The sequence below is a fragment of the Martes martes genome, assembly GCF_963455335.1.
Source record: "Martes martes genome assembly, chromosome: 5".
Classification (NCBI taxonomy): domain Eukaryota; kingdom Metazoa; phylum Chordata; class Mammalia; order Carnivora; family Mustelidae; genus Martes; species Martes martes.
Window position 1 is genome coordinate 76326011 of NC_137892.1, and position 22042 is coordinate 76348052.

The 22042-nt window shown below is 38.7% G+C and overlaps 1 long non-coding RNA gene across 1 annotated transcript in view; it reads right to left on the reverse strand.

Annotated features, from left to right (window-relative positions):
* The window catches only part of LOC308343168, a 41383-nt gene that overhangs the window by 14853 nt on the left and 4488 nt on the right, over positions 1-22042 (reverse strand). Inside the window, exon 2 of the long non-coding RNA XR_013966863.1 lies at positions 6853-6964. This is a non-coding gene — a long non-coding RNA (uncharacterized lncRNA). The remainder of the gene's footprint in view (positions 1-6852; positions 6965-22042) is intronic.

Genomic DNA, 22042 nt, shown 5'->3' on the forward strand with positions numbered 1-22042 from the left:
GTGGGCAACACTGGCAAAGGAGATGGGCTACTACATAGAGGGGAATTAATAAAATAAATAAATATATTAAAGATAATAGGAGACAGACTGTTCATTGTCAGAGAAGGGGGTTACAAAATATGGAAAAGATGAAAACTAAAATTGACTTTGTGGTATTGGAGTTATAATAATCAATTACTGGAATTGAGAATAATGATGTAAGTTGTAATCTGTTCAGGAAATAGTAGTTTACAACCTTCCAATAAAGACAATCCCAAGCCCAGAAGGCTTCAGGGTAAATTTTCATAAACACCTTATGAAGAAATAATAATAATTCTACTCAAACTAGTCTAAAAAGTAGAGGAGGAAATACTTCCAAACTCCTTCTGTTAGGCCAGCATTACAATGACACCAACAATCAAAGATATTCCAGTAGGAGGAAGTTAGAACCGGGGTGGGGGGCAGGGTGGCGCAGTCACATGTCCAGCTCTTGGTTTCAGCTCAGGTTGTGATCTCGGAGTTGTCTGAGATCAGGCGCTAGGTTGGGCTGTGTGCTCAGCCAGTAGTCTGCTTCAGATTTTCTCTCCCTCTTGCCCCTCCCACTCGTGCAAAAAAAAAGAGAGAAACTTAAAAGCTGATAACCTTCATGAACATAGATATAAAAATTCTAAACAAAATTTTAGCAAATCAAATCTAACAAAATATTAAAAGGATAGTGCATCATAAACAAGTGGTATTTAGGGGCGCCTGGGTGGCTCAGTGGGTTAAAGCCTCTGCCTTCGGCTCAGGTCATGATCTCAGGGTCCTGGGATTGAGCCCCGCATCCAGCTCTCTGCTCAGTGGGGAGCCTGCTTCCCTCCTCTCTTCCTCTCTGCCTGCCTCTCTGCCTAGTTGTGATCTCTGTCTGTCAAATAAATAAATAAAATCTTAAAAAAAAAAAAAAAAAACAACAAGTGATATTTATCCCAAAAATGTAGGGTTCGCTTAACATTATAAAACCAATCACTGGAATTCATCATGTTAACAAACTCAAAAAAGAAAAACGTGGTCATCTCAACAGATGCAGAAAAAACATTTGACAAAATCCAACTGAGATTCTGCTACCACCTTGTCAAGAGAAGCCTCTGTTGAAAATCACAGTTTTACAGGGAGTAAAACAGCAGACAACTGTGTTCTGTTTTTGAGGATATACAAAAATGGACTCATATCCATTCTTGTTACACACTGCTAGTGTTATGCTCTAACTTTCTATTATGTCTAAACTAAATACATTATGCTATAGTTTAACTCAGTGTTTCCCACTCTGTTCCGTAAAACATTAGCATCCTTTGAAATATAAAGCTCTTCCTGTACCTTCAAAATGTAATTAACATGGGGACGCCTGGGTGGCTCAGTTGGTTAAGCAGCTGCCTTCGGCTCAGGTCATGATCCCAGCGTCCTGGGATCAAGTCCCACATCGGGCTCCTTGCTTGGCAGGGAGCCTGCTTCTCCCTCTGCCTCTGCCTGCCACTCGGTCTACTTGTGCTCACTCTCGCTCCTCTCTCTCTCTGACAAATAAATAAATTAAAAAAATAATAATAATAAAAATGTAATTAACACATTAAAAGTTCTAACTCCAATGAAGAAACCATATCCAATATTTTTTAATGTGAATTTTGATCATTGCTTTCCTATCAGGGTAAATTATTCTATATTTGCGCTAAAAGGATTTTATTTTGACCCACCCATCTGTTCTTGCTTATATACTGTATAATTATTCACAGAGACTGAAAAATCAGCAAGGTTACAGCAGTCTGGAATAACGTCACAGAAGGGCAGATGTTCCTGACTTTGGCCTTGTGGCTGAACAGTCTCCTTTAAATACCACCTTCATTATAGCATTCCTCTACTCACAGACCTCCCTAGATACACTATACCACCAACACAGAAACTGGCAACTTTTCTTAACAACTTTCCTAATTCTGTAATTTTAATCTTTTAATTTCATTTTTAAAAAGATCTTATTTATTTGAGCAAGAGAGAGCATGACAGAGAGTATGAGCAGGGGGAGAGACAGAGGGAGAACCAGACTCCTCCACCAAACAGGGAGCCTGATAACAGGACTTGATCCCAGGCCCCTGGGATCATGGCTAGAGTCGAAGACAGATGCTTAACCAACTAAGCCACCCAGGCGCCCTTATATCTTTCAATTTCATAAAAGAATCTAAAATGTTTATCCCAGATGAATAAAAACAATAAATTGTCCAAAAAATTTAGAAATCACAAAGATATCAACTAAAGTCACTTTCACTTGACTCATAGGAGCACTATTTTTTTTTTTTTTAAGATTTTATTTATTTATTTGACAGAGAGAGAGAGAGAACACAAGTAGGCAAAGAGGCAGGTGGGGGGGTGGGTGGGAAGCAGTCTCCCTGGTGAGCAGAGAGCCCGACGACGCAGGGCTCGATCCCAGGACCCTGAGATCATGACCTGAGCTGAAGGCAGAGGCTTAACCCACTGAGCCACCCAGGTGCCCCTCATAGGAGCACTTTAAGGAGGTTTGTCTCCATATACCAAGAGAAAGCCAAGTGGTAAAAGTGAAAATTCTACAGGTATTTCTAAGTGTTACAGTCTGAATGGTTGTGTTCCCCCACATTTCATATTTTGAAATCTTAACCCCTAAGAAAAAAGTATTGGGAAGTGAGGCCTTTGGGAGGTGAACAGGTCATGAGAGCAGAACTGTATGAATGGGATTAATGCCCTGATGAGAGACCCACCTTTCTGCCATGTGAGGTGACAGCAAAAAGAAAATTGTTTATGAACTAGGAAGCAGCCCTCACCAGACAGTGAATCTGCCAGAGCCTTGATCTTGGACTTCCCAGCCTCTGGAACTGTGAGGAATAAATCTCTGTTGTTTGTAAGTTACCCAGTTTATGATATTTCATTATAGTAACCTGAACAGACTAAGATACTAACACACTGTTTCATTCCATAAGCATGGAAAACACATTAAAGGGAACTGTGTCCTATGAGAGGTGAATCTATAAAAAATCTGGGCATCAAGTCATAAACCTACCACAGAAAAACAAAACAAAACGGGAAACCCAGCAGAGCACTTTCCTTTTGTATGCCCAGGGGATTGGTGACTTATTCTTTGTGCAAAGTACTGCACATCTTAGAAGCAAATGGTTTAAATAAAGTAGTAATATATTTAAGAGCACCTGTTGAAAGTTACAATCCCTAAGGAAGACAAAAGAATCTTTTCATTGCAAAAAAGAATTCAAACACATCTGTTATAGCAAAGGAGCAAAATGAATCATGGGGTGGGTAGGATGCTGAATTCATAAGAAGCAGCATTTTCTTCAAGCCTGATCCTGGATAAGTAATTTTTATTTTCATTTTTATTTATTTATTTATTTTTGACAGACAGAGATCACAGGCAGAGAGGCAGGCAGAGAGAGAGGGGGAAGCAGGCTCCCTGCTGAGCAGACAGCCTGATGTGGGGCTCGATCCAAGGATCCGCAGATCATGACCTGAGCTGGATAAGTAATTTTTAAAGTAGAATGCCTTTTTCTTACCACTTGTAATATTTCTTGGATGGGTTATAAAGTGTTTGTGCTAACTGCATTAAACCAATGGTCATTTCCTATAAACAGAAACAAAATTTCAGCTAACCAAGAATAGTGTGACAAACATTATTTTGATTCTTCCGCTGAGGCTGTAGTATGAAACCCATAAAAACAGGAAGATACTGAAATCAATTTACCATGATCTGACCTTACTCGTGAAGTCACGACAAGCCCTAAAAGACATATGCTCTGAAGCACAGGAACATCCCAAGTGACACACTTGCGTCGTACTGTATTGTGTATTTTGCCTTCCATTTCAAAAGGCAAAGGACCCATATTTAAAAAAAAAAAAAAATCTCAGAAATAAACTAATCTTAGTTGTACTTAGGGCTAGTATGAATGCAGTAGGAAAAACTATGGCAAAAGCAGATTATTGCACTGATTCAACCAAACTATTATTTTCTGTTTCAGGAAAGAGGCTTTTAAAACAGAAACAGTTTTAAGTTAAACCAACCTACTCCTGCCTCCTTCTAAGGAGACTGTCCCTTGTAAGTTATATGTATTTATACAAATAATTTTACTCCAAAAAATACTTACTGAGGAAATATATATTTAGCGGGGACTTAACATCTTTTTAGCAGTGCCATGGTCTCCGAGAAGAACACAGAAGAAATTTAAGCTACATTCTCTGCTCTGCTTCACCCTGTTAATTTTAGAATTCTAGAAATAATACTAGAGGTTGTTTAAAAAGGAAAATGTTTTCTTTCCTTGATGAAACATACTTGCAGACATGAATCTTAAACAAAGGTAAAATCCTGGATACTCTATTTTTTATTTACCTGGATGGAAGTGGCCATCTCTGTATCTAGATAGCACCTACCACCCTAAAATAACCAAATTTTTTTTTCCTTCATTAAATTGCTGGCTCATTAAATTTGCATCTAGAAAAGGACAGTTTAATTGTCCACTGTCACATCACTGATATTTATTAACTAGGACTATATCTGACAGAAATACATGTCGTATGTGCACCAAGAGAGAGCCTAAGAACAGTCATAGCAGCATTATCTGCAGAAGGTCCAAAGTGCAGACAACCCAGACAGCCAACACAACACAATACTACAAAGCAATGAAAATGACCACACTGCAGCTACATTCAACCACAGGGATAACAAACGGAAGAAGCAAGACTAAAAAATATATCAAGTATGACTGTATTTATAAAAAGTTGCTAAACATACAACACTGAACTATTTAGATGTATCTGGTGCACACAGCTGCACACTCAAGTGGTAAAACTATACAGGAAATGATTACCGAATAAAGGAAAGCTAAAGCTTCCTCAGAGAAGAGAGGACAAGTGTGGGGAGTAGGTTGTGACTGCCAAGGGACCCACAAGGCTTTTGTCATGTTGGTCAAATTCTTCCACATTGCAGTTTTTTCACCTATGGGTGGCAGTTACAAGGGATGCTTATTCTCACAACCCTTTGCAAACTGTAGATGTCATGTTACCACTTCTTAAAATAAGAGTATTATGCATCACAGTAAAATAGTTCTAAAAACCCAGGGGTTACCACGTTAAATATTAATTACACATGTACGTGTGTATAATATACACACTAAAACCTACTGGTTTCAAGGGGGAAAAAAGCACAGTGATTCTATCCTAGACTTCTCTTGTTCCTGTCCTCTTCTGCTGAGCAAATAACAAAAGAGCGAAGGAACTTAGAAAATGAAAGAGATAAAGTTTAGAAGTACACTAAAGAATACTATGCCCTTTCATTAATGTTATTTGAGAATGTAAAAGATTTATGTGCCTTTTGGCTGATGGTGGAATTGCATGTATATTCTAAGTCTCTCCTTTGTCTATTGATATAACCTGCTGATGCAACTATGCAAAAGTAGCACCTGAGGAAAAATGAGCATCATTCTGTCCTTATAGTTGTGACACAGAAGCAGCTGTCCTTTGATTCACACCTAATGGCCTGCTCCTAAGTTTCCTGCTTCCACCAGTAATGTTGATTCTAATCTTTAGAAAGTCTGCTTCTTTGAAAAACAACAACAAAAAAACCCGCACCGAACTAATTCAGCCATGTCTGCCTGTAAGTTATTTGACCTGTGTTTGGCCTAAATCAACCTATTTTTTCCTCCCTTCTGCTAAATTAGTTGGGTAATAGATTATTATGTTACCTTTTCATCTAGCCTGGAAAAAAAAAATGTGAATCTAAATACTGGTGACACAATGATATCCCCAAAGTTTCCTTCAGCAATGATTGCAATACAAGTCTTGGTTAATAGACCGACATTTTCAAACTCTGATATATCACACAAGAAAGAAAATGGTTAACCACTGTCCACCTCTATGCTCCAGAATGGATTTCCTAAAGGGCATACAGAAAAATCGGTAGGACAACTTTATTCTCCTGCCTGTGATCAGGATACATTCTATAGCTCTTGGGTAGGTCAAAATCAGTTTTACATTTAAGAATACCTGAATCTGATCTGGGCTCTTAGAAGTTAAACGTCATTTTTTCCAAGTCAATCCCACCAAGTAATGTTGTGGTATAAACAATGCTGAAGGCTATACGGGTCACTCTTGATCTCTACCAAAGGTTTATCTTCAAGCAAATTGTGATCCAAAGCTTGGTAAAATAACCAACAACACTGCTTAGGTCACATGTGGCCAACAGTCTGCCTATTTAATCTAACACTCAGAATCAATGCCTTAAAGGCAAAAGAATTATTTGTCTATCTCCTGGCAAAGACAAACACTGAAGGAAAGGCTGGTGCATTACTTCCTCCTGAGTTAATACTTCCTCTCATATGAGGAATAAATCCTGCAAGGAGGAAAGGAAAAAGAGCTATAAAGCAATCTTGTAATGAAGTTGCATTATTCTACCTAAGCAGTATCTACATTGTAGTCCATTATATGGCTCAAAAATAGTATGGGTCAAAGGGTATTTCCCAAATATAACTAAATACTATAAGACCATGATACAACAGAGTTATAAACCATAACTCCTGTTCCCCAACATCACTGTTCTATTTGGAGTGACATCGAATTAGAGTCAGTTCCCCAAAACATCACTCACTTTCAAATATAAATTCTAAGACTTATTTCAAAACCAAATCTCATTATGTTGGGATTCATTACCCCTTGGCTTATATAATACCATGGTTGTCCTCACTTAAAATGAAATAAAAACTGACAGTACAGAATATACCTCTTCCTATGGAGCAGAAGAAAACACGCTCTAGGACAAAATGTAAACATCACACATCAAGAAAGCATCTTAACAGAGGAGGAATAAAAATATAACCTTACATTTGTGAGTAACCGGAATTCAAATTCTGGCCTTCTGATTTCATGGCTGGTGTGCTTTCAATACAACCCAGGTGTCCTTAGCTTCCTTGATAATGATTTATCCAAAATCTTCCTATGGAAAAAAAGTGATTTTAGAAAGTAACTGCAACAATTCAGTCTTTTGCTTTTAATGACAAACGTGTTCTCATTTATTTTTACCACCTCTCCCAAACGATTCCTTATAGAATCAAATCTGAGAGAGCACCTGGGTGGCTCAGTGGGTTAAGTATCTGATTCCTGATTTCCGCTCAGGTCATGATATCAGGATGTGAGATCATGTGAGATTGGGGCTTGTGAGATCGAGCCCTGAACTGGGCTCTGTACTGGGTCCCTCTGTCCCTTCCCCACCTCTCCCTCTCTCTCTTTCCTGCTGTCTAAAAAAATAAAAGTAAAAGCGGAGGGGAAAAACCATGCATTTTCAAAGCAAACTTTTTCTCTGAAGATTTTTCCCTAGCATATGAGGAATTAGAAGATCACAGCCATATGCCTTCTCTTTCCACTGCTCAGCAGCAGTCAGTGACCAAGCAGAAAGATAACCAAAGCAAGAATAGGATTTAGAGACTCCAAATAATATTACAGACAGTTTTAATTGAACACTAGATCAGAAATTAAGTATAAATGCTTTCTAAATCAAATATGGTTTAAAATTAATTAAATACTTAAGGCAAGAAGCTTACTTGTTAATTCATTAAAGTCAAGATCACACTTATTCAGATAATTTCAACCATCCAGCAGCTTCAACTGTGATTTTATTTTCTTTAATTAATTTCTCTCAAGATACATATAGACATATAGCACAATCATAATTTTATTGGGTTATAATATTACTTTAAAATTTTATAGAGCAGCGTGATTTTTGTACAATTGTGGGATCCTGAGTTTTGATAAAGGATGTCAGTTCACCACTGATGAATAAACAGTTGTTGTTGTATTTAAATTAAGCTTCCCTCAGTTTTTGGACAGCCAGTGATTGCTTACATAAATAAGTAATGTGCTGTGTATACACCGAAAATAAAATTTTAAATGGTTATCTTTGGGCCAAACTGTGTCTCTTAAAGCAAAAATAGACAATTCTCAATCAACGCATACCAACTCTGCATTAGACATTTTTAAAGTTGACTAATTCAGAAGGAATTTTAAAACAATTACCCAAAGCATGCAAAAATGTCACCCACGTAGACTAGTTTCATTAAACTAACTGCATAAGAAGCTGTGTGTCTGAAAATGGAATAGAGAAACCTGACACACAATACTCATGTTATCAGGAAAAAGTTAAACATATCAAAAATAACTTAAGGGGCACCTGGGTGGCTCAGTGGGTTAAGGCCTCTGCCTTCGGCTCGGATCGTGATCCCAGGGTTCTGGGATTGAGCCCCGCATTGGGCTCTCTGCTCAGCGGGGAGCCTGCTTCTCCCTCTCTCTCTGCCTGCCTCTCTGCCTACTTGTGATCTCTGCCTGTCAAAATAATTAAATAAAAATCTGTCAAAATAATTAAATAAAAATCTTTAAAAAAAAAAACTTAAAAAGTTGCAATCAACTATTTCATATCTGTGGTTTCTGATTAGTTGAATGTTGCTTTTCAGTGACTGACCTTCCTCCTTCAACATCCTTGTTTAGGTTCAAAGTTGTCAAAACTGACAGAGAACTTGGTTGGACAGCATAGAATCCCCGACCAACAGCTAGGAGAGGAGTCTAGGGAGAAGAAGCCACAGCGGTTTTTTCTTGCAATTATGAAGTAATAGACTTGTCTAGATCAGTGATTTCCAAGCTTGTATGCACATTGGAGTCACCTGGGGAGTCATAACACTATTGATGCCTGTATCCATCACTAAAAAGTATGATTTAATTGATCTAGGTGTGGCATGAGCTTTGGAAATTTAAAAGATCTCTAGATGATTCTAACATGTAGACAAACTTGGAAAGATAAAATGGCCTATGTTCTTTCATATTCCTAACTTAAAAATTTTTGATGAATTAGGTTCATGTCTTTTTTAGCACCCTTCCTTTATCAGTCTCATGCCATTTGGGGAGAATAACCAAAGCACAACTTGTTCTGGAATACTGTCAAAAGGAGAATAAAAGGAAGAATAAGAGGATGAATAAGCTAAATTTCATAAAATGTTTCTTCATGACAATAATTACTAGGGTATGGCTTTTTTTTTTTTTTTTTAAATCCAAGGCCTAGAAACTTTGTTCACTATCCTAAAGCCAGACAGAAGAATTAGAGAACACTGTCTACAATAATCTGGGGTTTAAGTTCATCTGTATTTGTATGATCTAGTCCAGCTTTCTACTTTATCAGATGGGGCACAGGCAGCTGCTGGAACAAGGAAGAGGAATAAGGAATTGGGTCTTACACATGAATAAACCTGTGGAGATACTAAGTTCATTAATGTTCTTGTTGGCAGGAATCAGAATGGCTTAGAGGCAGCCAAGTTGAATTACAGGTTTGATTTACCTAAGAGATACATGTTCTGTGGACATCAGCATTTTTTTTTTTTTTTTTTTTTTTGCACCAGCCTCAAGGCAGGCTTGAGATGAAACAAAGTGCAGCTCTTCCTTTCACAGAAAGATTCAGTTGTATTTCCCTGTGGTTTCTCTGCCTCCTGTGGGGGTATTTGAGCTGTCTAGATGAGAGAAGAAAACAGTTTTAAAAGTTCAAAAGTGTCAGTTTATCACTAGCAAATAATGGGCACAACTAGATATCTTTACTCCTAAAAATAAATAAATAAATAAATAAATAAAAAGTGCCCACAACACATGAAACATATGAGTAGACTGAAACAGGAAAGCACATATCACAATGTCAGGGATTCAAAATAACAGCATGTAACTTCATTCTGATACTGGGGTTAGCATGCTTTAGGGAGATTGAGGTACTGCTCCATTGCAATTAAAATAAATGACCAATACGGTCAACTAATACTTGACAAGGAGCCAAGAATACTCAATAGAGAAAAAGACAGTCTTTTTAAGAAATGGTGCTGGGAAAATTGGATGTTCAGATGTAAGAGAATAAAACTGGACCACTATCATATACCACTCACAAAAATTAACTTAAAATGAATCAAAGACATAAATGTGAGACCCAGAGCAGGGGTGGCTAGGAATTAGTTGAAACTCCTAGAAGTAAACACAGGAGTAAAGCATCTTGACATTGGTTTTGGTAATTAATTTTTGAATATAACACTTAAAGCACAAGCAACAAAATAAAAAATAAACAAGTGGGACTACCTCAAATCAAAAAGCTTCTGAAAGGGCAAAGAAACTATTAATAAAGTAAAGAGACAACCTATGGAATTGGAAAAAATATTTGCAAACCATCTATTTGATGATGGGTTAATACCCAAAATATAAAAAAACTCAAACAACTCAATAGCAAGAAAATCCAATAACCTAATTAAAACATAGGTGAAGGACCTGTACAGGCATTTATTTACTTTTAAATGATTTTATTTATTCATTTGAGACAGAGAGAAAGAGATAAGCAGGGGGGAGAGACAGAGGGAGAGGGAGAAGCAGACTCCCCAATGAGCTGGGAGTCCAACATGGGACTTGATCCTAGGACCCAGAGATCACGACCTGAACTGAAGGCAGATCCGAGCCATGCAGGCACCCTCTTAATAGACAGTTCACAGAAGAAGATAAACAAAAGGCCAACAGGCACGTGAAAAGATGCTTAACATCACTAGCCATCCAGGTAATGCAAATTAAAACCACAATGAGATACCAACCTGTAAGAAAAGCCATCATCAGAAAATAGAGAGATAACAAGAGCTGGTGTTGTTGTGAAAAAAAGGGAACCTGTGTGCACTGCTGGTGGACTGTTAGTTAATGGAGCTACTATGGAAAATACGAAGGATCCTCAAAAAATTGAAAATAGAACTACAGGGGCACCTGAGTGTCTCAGTGGGTTAGGGCCTCTGCCTTGGGCTCGGGTCGTGATCTCAGGGTCCTGTGATTGGGCCCCGCATTGGGCTCTCTGCTCGGTGGGGAGCCTGCTTCTCCCCCGCTCTCTCTCTGCCTGCCTCTCTGCCTACTTGTGATCTCTGTCTGTCAAATAAATAAATAAAATATTAAAAAAAAATAGAACTACAATATCCATCAGTTTCACTTTTGAGAATATATCCAAAAGAAAGAAGAACACTAGCTCAAAAAGATGTTCATAGCAGTGTTATTTACAATAGCCAAGACATGGAAACAACCTAAATGTCCATCAATGGAGAGACGGACAGAGAAGTTGTGGTATATACATACAATGGAATATTATTAAGCCATAATGAGGAAATCCTATCATTTTTGCTATGCCAATGGACCTTGAATGCATTACACTAAGTGAAATAAGTCAGTCAGACAAAGACAAATACTGTATGATCTCAACTTGTAGGTGCAATCTAAAAAGAAAAAAAATGGAAAAAGAGATCAGACTTGTGTTTACTAGATGCAGTGGGTGGGGGAGGGTAAGTGGAGGGAGGAGGTCAAAAGGTACAAACTTCCAGTTATAAGTGAGTACTGGGGATGTAATGTACAACATGATGACTGTAGCTAATACTGCAGTATGAAAAATAAAAAAGTTGTTGAGAGCAAATCCTGTGAGTTCTCATCAGGAGAGAATTTTTAACTTCTTTCTTTCTTTTCTTTTTATTATATCTATAGAAGATGGATGTTACCTAAACCTATTGTGGTAATCAGTTCACAAAATATGTAAATCAAGCCATCCTGCTCTAAGCCTTGCACTTACACCGTGATATATGTCAATCATTTCTCAATAAACTGGAAAAAAATGATCAGATCATTATAAGGATATGGGGATGTCACCATCCAAACCCTTTCCACTTCAGGACATAATACAATCTGTTGTCAGTTCAAAACTGTAATTGGGCAAACCAAGACATTCCTAACCTCAGTGGGAAGAGGGGCAAAGGAACCCAAGGAGAGGAGTGTGCTGTGAGTGAACACAAATGGTGAAAAGTAGCTTATACAGAACAATTTTTTTTAAGATTTATTTATTTATTGGACAGACAGAGATCACAGGTAGGCAGAGAGGCAGACAGAGAGGGGGGGGGGAAGCAGGCTCCCCGCCGAGCAGAGAGCCCGATGTGGGACTCGATCCCAGGACCCTGGGATCACGACCTGAGCTGAAGGCAGAGGCTTAACCCACTGAGCCACCCAGGTGCCCTATACAGAACAATTTTAAAGATTTCTTTGGTTTAGTGAAATAGAAAACTTTCTCTAAGTCCATATAGCTATTCTCAAGATCATTCTTGTCTTAGTGAGGGCTGGTTGTACCAAAACACATGGAGACAGGACAGAACCTATGTTCTTGATTATTTCCAAATATGCAAAATCCCCAAGATATGCTCTTTTGGCAAGTGACATGGCAATTTGTTCTTTTTATTTTCTTTTCTCTCTTTTTAAATTTCTATTTCTTTTCAGTGTTGGCAATTTGGTTTTCATTTCTAGTGCCAACTGCAACCAGTTGTTTCTTTTGAAGCTTTAAACTTAAGTCCAACACCAAACTGTTCATTTCCTTCTGTCTTCTGCTTTTGCTTCCCCCATATCTGTTGCCAAAGTTAGGCTACCACCCACACAACTGCCAACCCAGAACCCAGGAGTCATCACGGGCTCCTCCCTTTGCATTTCAGTGCATGCTTCCCAGTCTTACACATTACGTATCCTAGTTAGCAAATTAATCCTCCTCTCTCCTCTTCATCCCTTCCGCCACCACTACAGGTCATGTCATCATCCTAACTGGTTTCCATAACCCTAATTTCGTGTTCCGCCAACACTCCCACTACCCTTCTGGATGTTTCCGGCCCTATTACTCAAATATGAACATACCACCACCCTGCTTATTCTTGAAAAACTTTGTCCCTTTACTCTTGTACTCCTTTGCCTGCAATGTTTATCCCTCCACGTTCTTACTCTAGCTGACTAGCTTTTACATTTAGCTTCAGAATAACATTTTCTCCATCAAACCTTTTCTATCAGGCTGTTAGGTGTTTCCTCTTTTGTGTTTATATCACCTTGTAAATAACTTTATTGGAGCATCTGCCACATTGTTGTTATTGTTTACATGTTTATTTTCTCTTCTGACTTATGAATGAAAAGCAAGCTCTACTTCCCATTCACTATTGTTGCTCCTACACCTGGCACCTAAATTGATTTATGCTGAATCAGTGATTCTTCATCTATGCCCTGGAATTACCTAGGGAACTTTTAAAAATACTGAGGCCTGAGTCATCCCAGACCATTCAAATTGAATTTTGGGGGGTGAAGCCCAGGCACTTATAGTTTTAAAAATCTCCCTAGGTGATTTTAATGTTAGTGGTTGAAAACCACTATGCTAAATCACTTATCTAGAAATGCTAGTTAAAGCTGTACCGAGAAAACACAAAGCTTGAGGGTCTTTTGTGGTTTATTTTTTCAAGGACACTGTATTAGTTACTTCTGGCAAATGACCCCAACATTTAGCAATTCAAACAACCAACACTTATTGCACAGCTTCTTGTGGTCAGGAATCTGGCACAGTGGGGCTCAGGGCTTCTCACAAGGCTGCCTTCATGGTATCAGTTGGACTGTCGTCATCAAGGCTTGATAGAGAGAGGAAGAGCTTGCAGCCAAGCGCATGCACACAGTTATGGTAGGATTCGGTTCTTCACTGACTGTAGGCTAGAAGCCCTCTCCCATTCCCCTGCCTCTCCGGAGGGTAGCTCACAACATGACAGACGGGCTTCCATTAAAGTAAGCGCGTGAGAGGGCAAGATAGGGTGAGCCAGATGGAAGCCAGAATCTTTCTGTAATCTAACCTTGGAAGTGACATCCTATCACTTTTACCAGGTTCTATTAATCAGAAGTATGTTATTAGATCTCGCTAAACTAAATGAGAGGGAATACAACAAGGGTATAGATACCAGCAAGTGGGTATCATTGGGAGCCATCTTAAAAGCTCCCTATTACAGATGTTTAATGATACTTGACTTAAAAATTAACCTACTTTAAAGGAATCTCAACCAGAGTGTCTTAACATTAGGGGTATACATATCACTGATTTCTTTGTAAAACCAACTGAACTTGCTCTGGCAGAGATGAACCAAAAGTAAACTGATAGGTGTACTTTTTAATAAATTTATTTTTTTTCTTTCATTATCTAAGGATGCATCAATTTAAGGCCATTTAAACCAAATAATGTCAAAGCAAGTCAGCTTGCATAACTCCAACTTTCACATGGCCTTATGAATTAGGTCAATGTGCTTTCCAAAGATTAAAAGTGCCCCTTTCTTTTTCCAAACATTTCCCCAGTTATTCAAGTTCACAAAAAACAGGCCACTTTAAGGATTTAACATATAATTTCTTTTTACTGAAGGGCAGTTAACAGTAAATCTAAAGGCAAAATACCAAACAAAACAGGCAAACTAACATACGGACTATGTTAAGCTGAAGAGACTAATCAACTTAACCTGCCATTTTAGAGGAAAAAGCCAGTGTACTGCGTAACATTAAACACTGACCTTAATAACTAAAATTTAAGCCTTCCTCAAAGATACTATCAATACAAAAGGATCCATTCATCTTTGGACTGTTTATTATTCAATGCTAAGGTGGAAAGTTGAAGTTGCTTAATGATATTTACCAAAACAACACAAAATAGTAAAAGCAAAAAGAAACTGAAGTTAAAGCACAAATGGCTGGCATACTTGAAGTCTGATGTTAACAGCACATTTACCCCAAATCCCTTAGTTTATATTTCAACTACAAAATATCACCTCCCCCAAATCAATTAGTTTTTGATGTAGAAAGTGCTAGCCTCAGATTAAGAGTGCTGCATTTAATAACACCTTTTTCCTTCAATCATTTCCTAAAAATATTTGTTAAAATATTAGTAGGTCATAAAACCGGATGTGAGTTTTTTTAAAGGATGTAATTGCTAACACAAGGTTATAAATGATGTCACTGACAAATTGTGCTTTATGCGTGGGCAGAAAAGCTTAAGAACAATCCACTGCAGTTCGCCTTTTAAAAAGAGGTAAATTGTACCATCAATTTGAAAGAAATGAAATTTGAAGCTACTGCCCTGGACGGTTGAAGCTCTATGGCCCTTTAACAACCCCATGGGCCATCCAGGTCTCCTGGCCTACACACACTATTTGGGGCTTTAGTTTGAATTTATTAATCTTGCTTAAGAGTTGTCTTTTCAGCAGCCAAACCAAGAGACTGGAAACAGATGGGTCACCTAAAAACCTGTATTTTTTCCCCCAAAATACTATGAATTAGCAATGCTAAAAATGCCTTCCATGTATTTCAGCTTTGAGCAAATGAGTATATATATTAAAGACAGTGGCAACAACTGAGGGTTACAGAAGGGAGGGGAGTGAGGGGATGGGATAGCCAGGTGATGGGTATTAAGGAGGGCGCGTGTTGTGATGAGCACTGGGTGTTATATGCAACTAACGAATTGTTGAACACCACATCAAAAACCAATGATGTACTATATTCTGGGTAACAACATAATAAAAACAAAAAAAGATAGTGGCAGCCAGGAGTTTTTCTACTGAGGGAATTACAAATAAGGAAGAGGGAAAGAATAGAAAGTAGTGATAGACTGCTACTGAAGGTATCAAAAGAAACTCATAGTTTTTAACAGGTATAAATATAGCCATTTGTATGTGTGTCGACTGCTGAGAGGGACTGCAGCCAATGACACACTAGTAGCGTGAGCAAACCTAGCACTCCAATCTTGGTTCCTGTATTCTATTGTCCATGAAAAGTAAGCAGGGCTCCTTGAAGAAATGACTGACTCCAGGGCTAGGGAGGGAAAGTGCAAGATGCACTTTGAATATCTGATTGTACCAAAAAGAAAGGGCTCAAATTATGTCGAGTATATGGCACATCTAAGACTTCTGACATATACAGGGAATATTTCTGGGGCTCTAATGGTCAAATGTGGAACAATCAACAACACCAAAATAAATAAAATGATAGTAATAGATTTAATCTGTTAACTAAGAATCCATGAGTCCATCTGTTAAAAATAAGTGAACAGGTTAAAACACTTACTTTATTACAATGGCAACAACTAATAAATTAGATGGAATGATGGATTTAGAAAATCAGTTACTCACTCCAGTAGGGACTTGGAGGAAGGGCAGGTTTAACTGTCCCATGGCCAGGCCTTGTCTCTACAGGGCTCAGTGACACGCCAGGAGCTATTTCTCAATAGCCATACAATCACCTGCTGCAGATGGCATGACCTTACTCCAGAATCCCAGAGGCCTGGATTATGATTTTCCCACTGACCTTGCTATAAATTCCACACTACATTTTTTCCCACCACTGATACCACTAAGGTCTGCTGGATCACGAGGTCCAGGTGTCTGTCAGGGCTGCTTGCACCGAAGCTTCCACCTGGCCCAGGCTCTGGCCCCACTCAAAGTTGGCAGCCTTCCATGTTTCTTGGTGTAGGAGCCAGCATTATTGCTTGTTGTGGAATGCCTTGTCTCCAGAAGGAAAAGAGGCCAACAAAATGTTCTACTTCCTTGTGGTAGGGGCTGCACAATCTTTCACTTTGGAAGAGATATCCTGCATTCCCCTGACAATTAGATCTCCAAACTTTACTCAAGTGACTGGTCTCTCAGTTTCATAGTGTTTATCTCCCATCCTTGGGGGTACATGTATCTCACCAAGGTCTTCAGCATAGTAGTCACCTCTTGCTCATCTGTCCAACCACATGATGCTGTCAACAAAATGGACCAGTGTAGTGTCATGAGGGGGTAATCAGGTGGTCCATAATCTTTATATTAAGGCTGAAGATGGGAAAGTTAATGTAGCCCTGAGGAAAAACTCCATCTAAATGAATAGTGTTGACTGTTCTTTGTGAAGTGCTTGTTTCTGACTCTTTTTTCTAATTTGAATGGAAAAAAACACAATGCCAAATTAGTGACACACCAGGTATGAGGCCTTCCTAATCTCTTCTAGCAATGAGGGCAGCACAGAACAGCAGCTGTACTAAGACTTACTACTTGGTTAAGTCAGCAGTAGTCCATAGTAACTCTGCAAGACTTATATAGTTTATTTAGGAGCTGGACTGGTATATTAAAGAAAGAGAACTGGGACCAGCACTCCTGTATCTTTTAGGTCTTTAATGGTGGCACTAATCTTCATTACTCCCCTAAAATACAATATTATGCCTGATTTACTGTCTTGGGCTGAGCAGTTTCAGAGGGTTCCATTTGTCAATCCCCAATATAACCCCTACTCCACAGACCAGGGACCCAATGTGGCAGTTACTCCAATTGCCACATAAATAAATTCTAATTATGCACTTGGGGCCACTGTGAGACTAACCTGAGCCAGAACACCTGGTCTGGTAGATCCTCATTTTAACAAGTAAGCTGTAATGTTGCTTAAAATTTCCAGATACCAAAATTAACTCAAATCCTATGACTGATAGTCCTCAAAATATTATTACCCTTTCCCTAGTGCAGTCAATTAGAGAGACGGTCACAAAGCCTTTATGAAGAAATGTCATGTATTTATGTACTTTCTGTGTTGTGGTAGGGTTCTTCTTCCTTGGGACTCATCCACATACTCAGTTCTAGACCTGGAAACTGTGCTTTGCTTTTTCAGGGTCATAGATGTTAATCAGCACCCTCACGGACTGCCCATCTATTTTGCCCACAGGGAGACTATGCACTATTAGCAGACTCTAGAACTCCTTGTGGGTCAAGCTCTTTTGGATATAAGAATGACCCTGCCAGTTATAATTGTGGCCTTCTAGCTTCTGGCTGTTAAGCAACACCACCTGGCTTCCCTTACTTCAGGGGTCTATTATTGCCATGGATGTTAATGAGCCAACCCTGTGGCTGCTTCTCTTACCTCCCAGGCTTGCAGAGGACAGCTACCACCAAACTTCTAAGTGATGCTTAAGTCTATCTCACCAGTGCTCTCTGATGGCCTTGGGTGAATGGTAAGATTCTAGTCCATCTCATGGAATACAATCCTCCAATGGATCATCTGGCCTTATTCAAGTTATCCATTCCAGCATGCCCATTTGCTCAGCCTCTCTATTCCTTCCTCCAGTCTGCCAGTGCAACTCAAACATTTTTCACTTTGCTGAGATTTAACCCAGTTATTGTCTTGGTTATTGGTTGTTATTCCCTTGGCAACTAGTAAAAGATAAAGGGGGTAGAGAAGGAGGGTTACTGCCTTGTGGGCAAGAGGCATCTGCGGTATCTCCAGGAGAACAAACATGCTAGTTTTTACTAAAGAAGAGCTACCTTTGCAAGCCCAGAGGGAGGAGCAGGAGAGTCCATCAAGATGACCCTATCCCTTGTTGTGCCTGGGTGACTCATCAGTTGAGTGTCTGACTCTTGATTTCAGCTCAGTTCACGATTTCAGGGTTGTAGGATGGAGCCCTGTGTTGGGCTCTGTGGTAATGCCTGCTTCTCTTCCTCTTCCTCTCCTTCTGTCCCTCTCCCTGCTCGTGCTCCATCTCTCTCTCTCTCAAATAATGAAACAAATCTTAAAAAAAAAGACTCCATCCCATATTTAGGACCCTAGATTTCCCCACCTTCACATTAACAGAGCCACATTAGCTAAACATTCAAAGCTCAGAAGCCTCTGGAGTTCTGTGACATCAACATTGGCTAACTCTTCAGCATGTACTTCAACTGACTCTGACCTTCTAGGTGATAAAGGATACCATAGGAGACCTCCAGCTCTAAGTTGTTAACAGCTATTTCTGTTTTCCTTCTACAGTACTTCAATACAACTTAAGAGTAATCAGCCAACTCTATTCTCTTTGTAGATGTTATTCCTCCCATATTTTTCAAATGCCTGTGTATCTACCACAGTTCCCCATTCACTGGGACATTGTCCCAGGCCAACACTGGTGAAATCTTTAATAATTAATCTGCAGGCTTATGCCAGGGGCAGTGAGTGCCCCACCTACCAATCACGGTGGCCTCTTTGAGCAAGAAATGGATAAACCATTTCTAAATCTCAATTTTACCATCCCAGAGCCAAGATGGAATTAAAGGTATAAGATTTTTTTTTTTTTTAATTAGGGGAAATATCTGTGAGAGGAAATAGGGAGGGAGCCAGAGAGACTGGGTGAACTGTCATACAACGATGCAAGTCTGACCCTAAGTGAAAGAGAGGGAAGGGTAGGTTGGGTGGAGTTGTTCTAGATGGCCATGTAGCCAAAGGAAGGCTTGGCAAGGCAATGGAGGAGTCCTTGAACCCCTGCAGGCCATCAGGGAAGTCTTGTGTCTGCCAAAAACAGGCCCTAGTCTCTGCCACGCTTAGTGAGCTGCAAAAGAAACAGTCTTGGCACAAACATAGTGACGGATTTCAGAGCACAGCAGCTGGGGCCCTTGGTCAATTAATTAAGCTTCTTGTAGTGGGGGTCTGTGAGGCACATTCTCACAGTAGTCTCATCATCCTAGCAAGAGGGAGAGCTGGAATTCAAATTAGGTAGTTTAGTTCCAGAGTGTATACTGCAAACACTACACTAAGAAGGCATCTCTTAGAGCTGCAGAGGACTGAAATAAATGGTTCTCTATCATGCTGGAAGATTTATATGGCAGGCCGGACTAGATTGGTAAGAATCATTAGGCTCCCCTCAAGAGTCTGTACTTCATTCTACGGACAATAAAGTGGGGAGAGGGGGCATATTACAGATTAATGTACATGAATATATTCCATATGCATTGCATACACATATGAATAATTTACAGACCCATATGTAGCTTTAGTTTCTTATGATATAAAACGGTTAGCAGACTTGGAAATAGTTGCAACAAACATTGATTCCTGCACTGCATATGCGGTAAGATATATTACCCTGCATATATAGTCTGATGGTCAGAAAATGTTGACAAATCACTCATGCCATCTAGATGTAAAGATCTGGGGGGGAAATGGATTCAGATAAATTCATTTTCCATCACTCAGTAGAAGATCTTACTGTGGCACAAAGCTATCAAAAATTCACCTGATTTTTACTACTTTATTAAGAATTTTGAAAATTATACTCTACCATTTTTTATGCAAAAGCACTCTTTCCACTTATACTGTGTGTCAAATAGGCATTTACAGGCTAAATGAAGAACATAACCACTATTTATAACATAATTCCCTGGGAATCTGTGTAAGCTCCCAAAAATCAATTTACAGATGAATTCTATAAAATATAACCTTTTATAAAAAGGAGACCACACAATTATTCCTTAACTAGTTAGTATTGCAAAAAAGCAGGTAGTCTTAATTCTATTTTATGGACATGGGAACCCAGCACAGAAATAGTAGGTGATTCTTTTACTCCACATCACGAAATCAAATATGAAGCTAGAACTAGAGACAAAATCAGATTCTTACACACCTATATTCACTACTAATACAAGTGTACAGTATAGCCCTGCAATAGAATATTAAAACCTAGAGATGAAAAGAATCTCAAGAGAACATTGGTTCAAATTCCTGTGTAATGGCAGGTATTACTATTATCTGCTTATTATAAAGAATGAAAAATTAGTTGATCAAGGTCAAATCTAAAAATTAAGTAAAACTCCAAATTCAAAGCCTCTAGAAACTCAACATACGCATCACTACTACTTATTACTTCAAGACTACATATGTGAATCTGAATGGAGTTTTTAGATTTCAGACTGTTTCACTTCCTGACTTGAAGCCTAAAAACATAAACTATAAACTCAGCAAGAGCAATTTATGAATTTGGGAGTAGGATATGTCTCTAAGTGATGGTTTAGGGAACATAAACCATATATATTTATAGTCTGGCACAAGTAAATTTTGTTTATTTTTCAAACTAGATTCCAAGTATACACATTATACTCCATGGGCTATAAAGGCACAAACTAGCTTTTAGCATTAGACTTTGGGATGCAATTCCATACAATGTTTTCCTATGTTCCCTAGTTTTAAATGATACAGTTATAATACAAGATTTTAAAGTAGACATAAAAATTATAATCAGTGAAAGAATTTTACTAGCAAATAACTACTTGTTACATATCAAAAGCCTCTGTTAAGTCTGAGTTTCAAACACTTGATAAACAGGCAACCAAACTGTGCCTTATTTGACCAAGGACTTATCTTACTAAATTAACATATATAATAATTACAGATAGACAATACCTGTCCTAGGAAAAATGTGTTTAAAAAGAAATGCAAGGGGCGCCTGGGTGGCTCAGTGGGTTAAGCCGCTGCCTTCGGCTCAGGTCATGGTCCTAGGGTCCTTGGATCGAGTCCCGCATCGGGCTTTCTGCTCAGCAGAGAGCCTGCTTCCCTCTCTCTCTCTCTGCCTGCCTCTCTGCCTACCTGTGATCTCTCTCTGTCGGATAAATAAATAAAATCTTAATAAAAAAAAATAAAAAGAAATGCAAGTATGCAGGTCAGGATAGATGTTAAATACGAACTTCAAATTTGGTTCTTGAGCATCCTGACAGTCAAATCTAAGAGGCAAAACTCTCACTATCAAAAAGCGGTTTCCAAAAGTTTTTTTGAATCACATTCTAATGTATCTTACATGGGACTTTATATAAAGGGTACTCTATGACATGGAGAACAATGTCCCTGACAATATCATTGAACAAATATGGTTAAAATATTTTATATGGTTACTACTCAAAGTAACTCACCTACTCAAAGTAACTACTCAAAGTAACTCACCTTGTTTAGGTGAAGGTATCAAATTCAAATTCTACCCAGTGAAAGTGATATTGCTAGGGGGTGCTTTTGTAATACACAAGATTTTTACACTGAAGGATTCATAGACATGGATTAGTTTTCCCAATTGGGATAACAATTCTTATTTAATGGCTAGGAGACTCTGGGACAGACAACAAAAGTAACTTGACATGATTAATACAATTTCATCATTTAGGGGAAGACCTAAAATTTGAATTTCCAGATTCAGCAGGGAAGCTTAGTATCTCACAACTTCAACAGCACTGACTGCAACCCAAGGCTCCACAGGATTTACTGGAAATTCTACCATTCCAAAATGATGTCCTCTATCCACAGGGAATTAGTTAGCTGCATGTTCATGTACAGTACATTCTGAAGATAAAGAATTGTAAATAGCGTTTCAGTCTTACAAAAACAGAAATACCTTATTTTCAGCACTTTG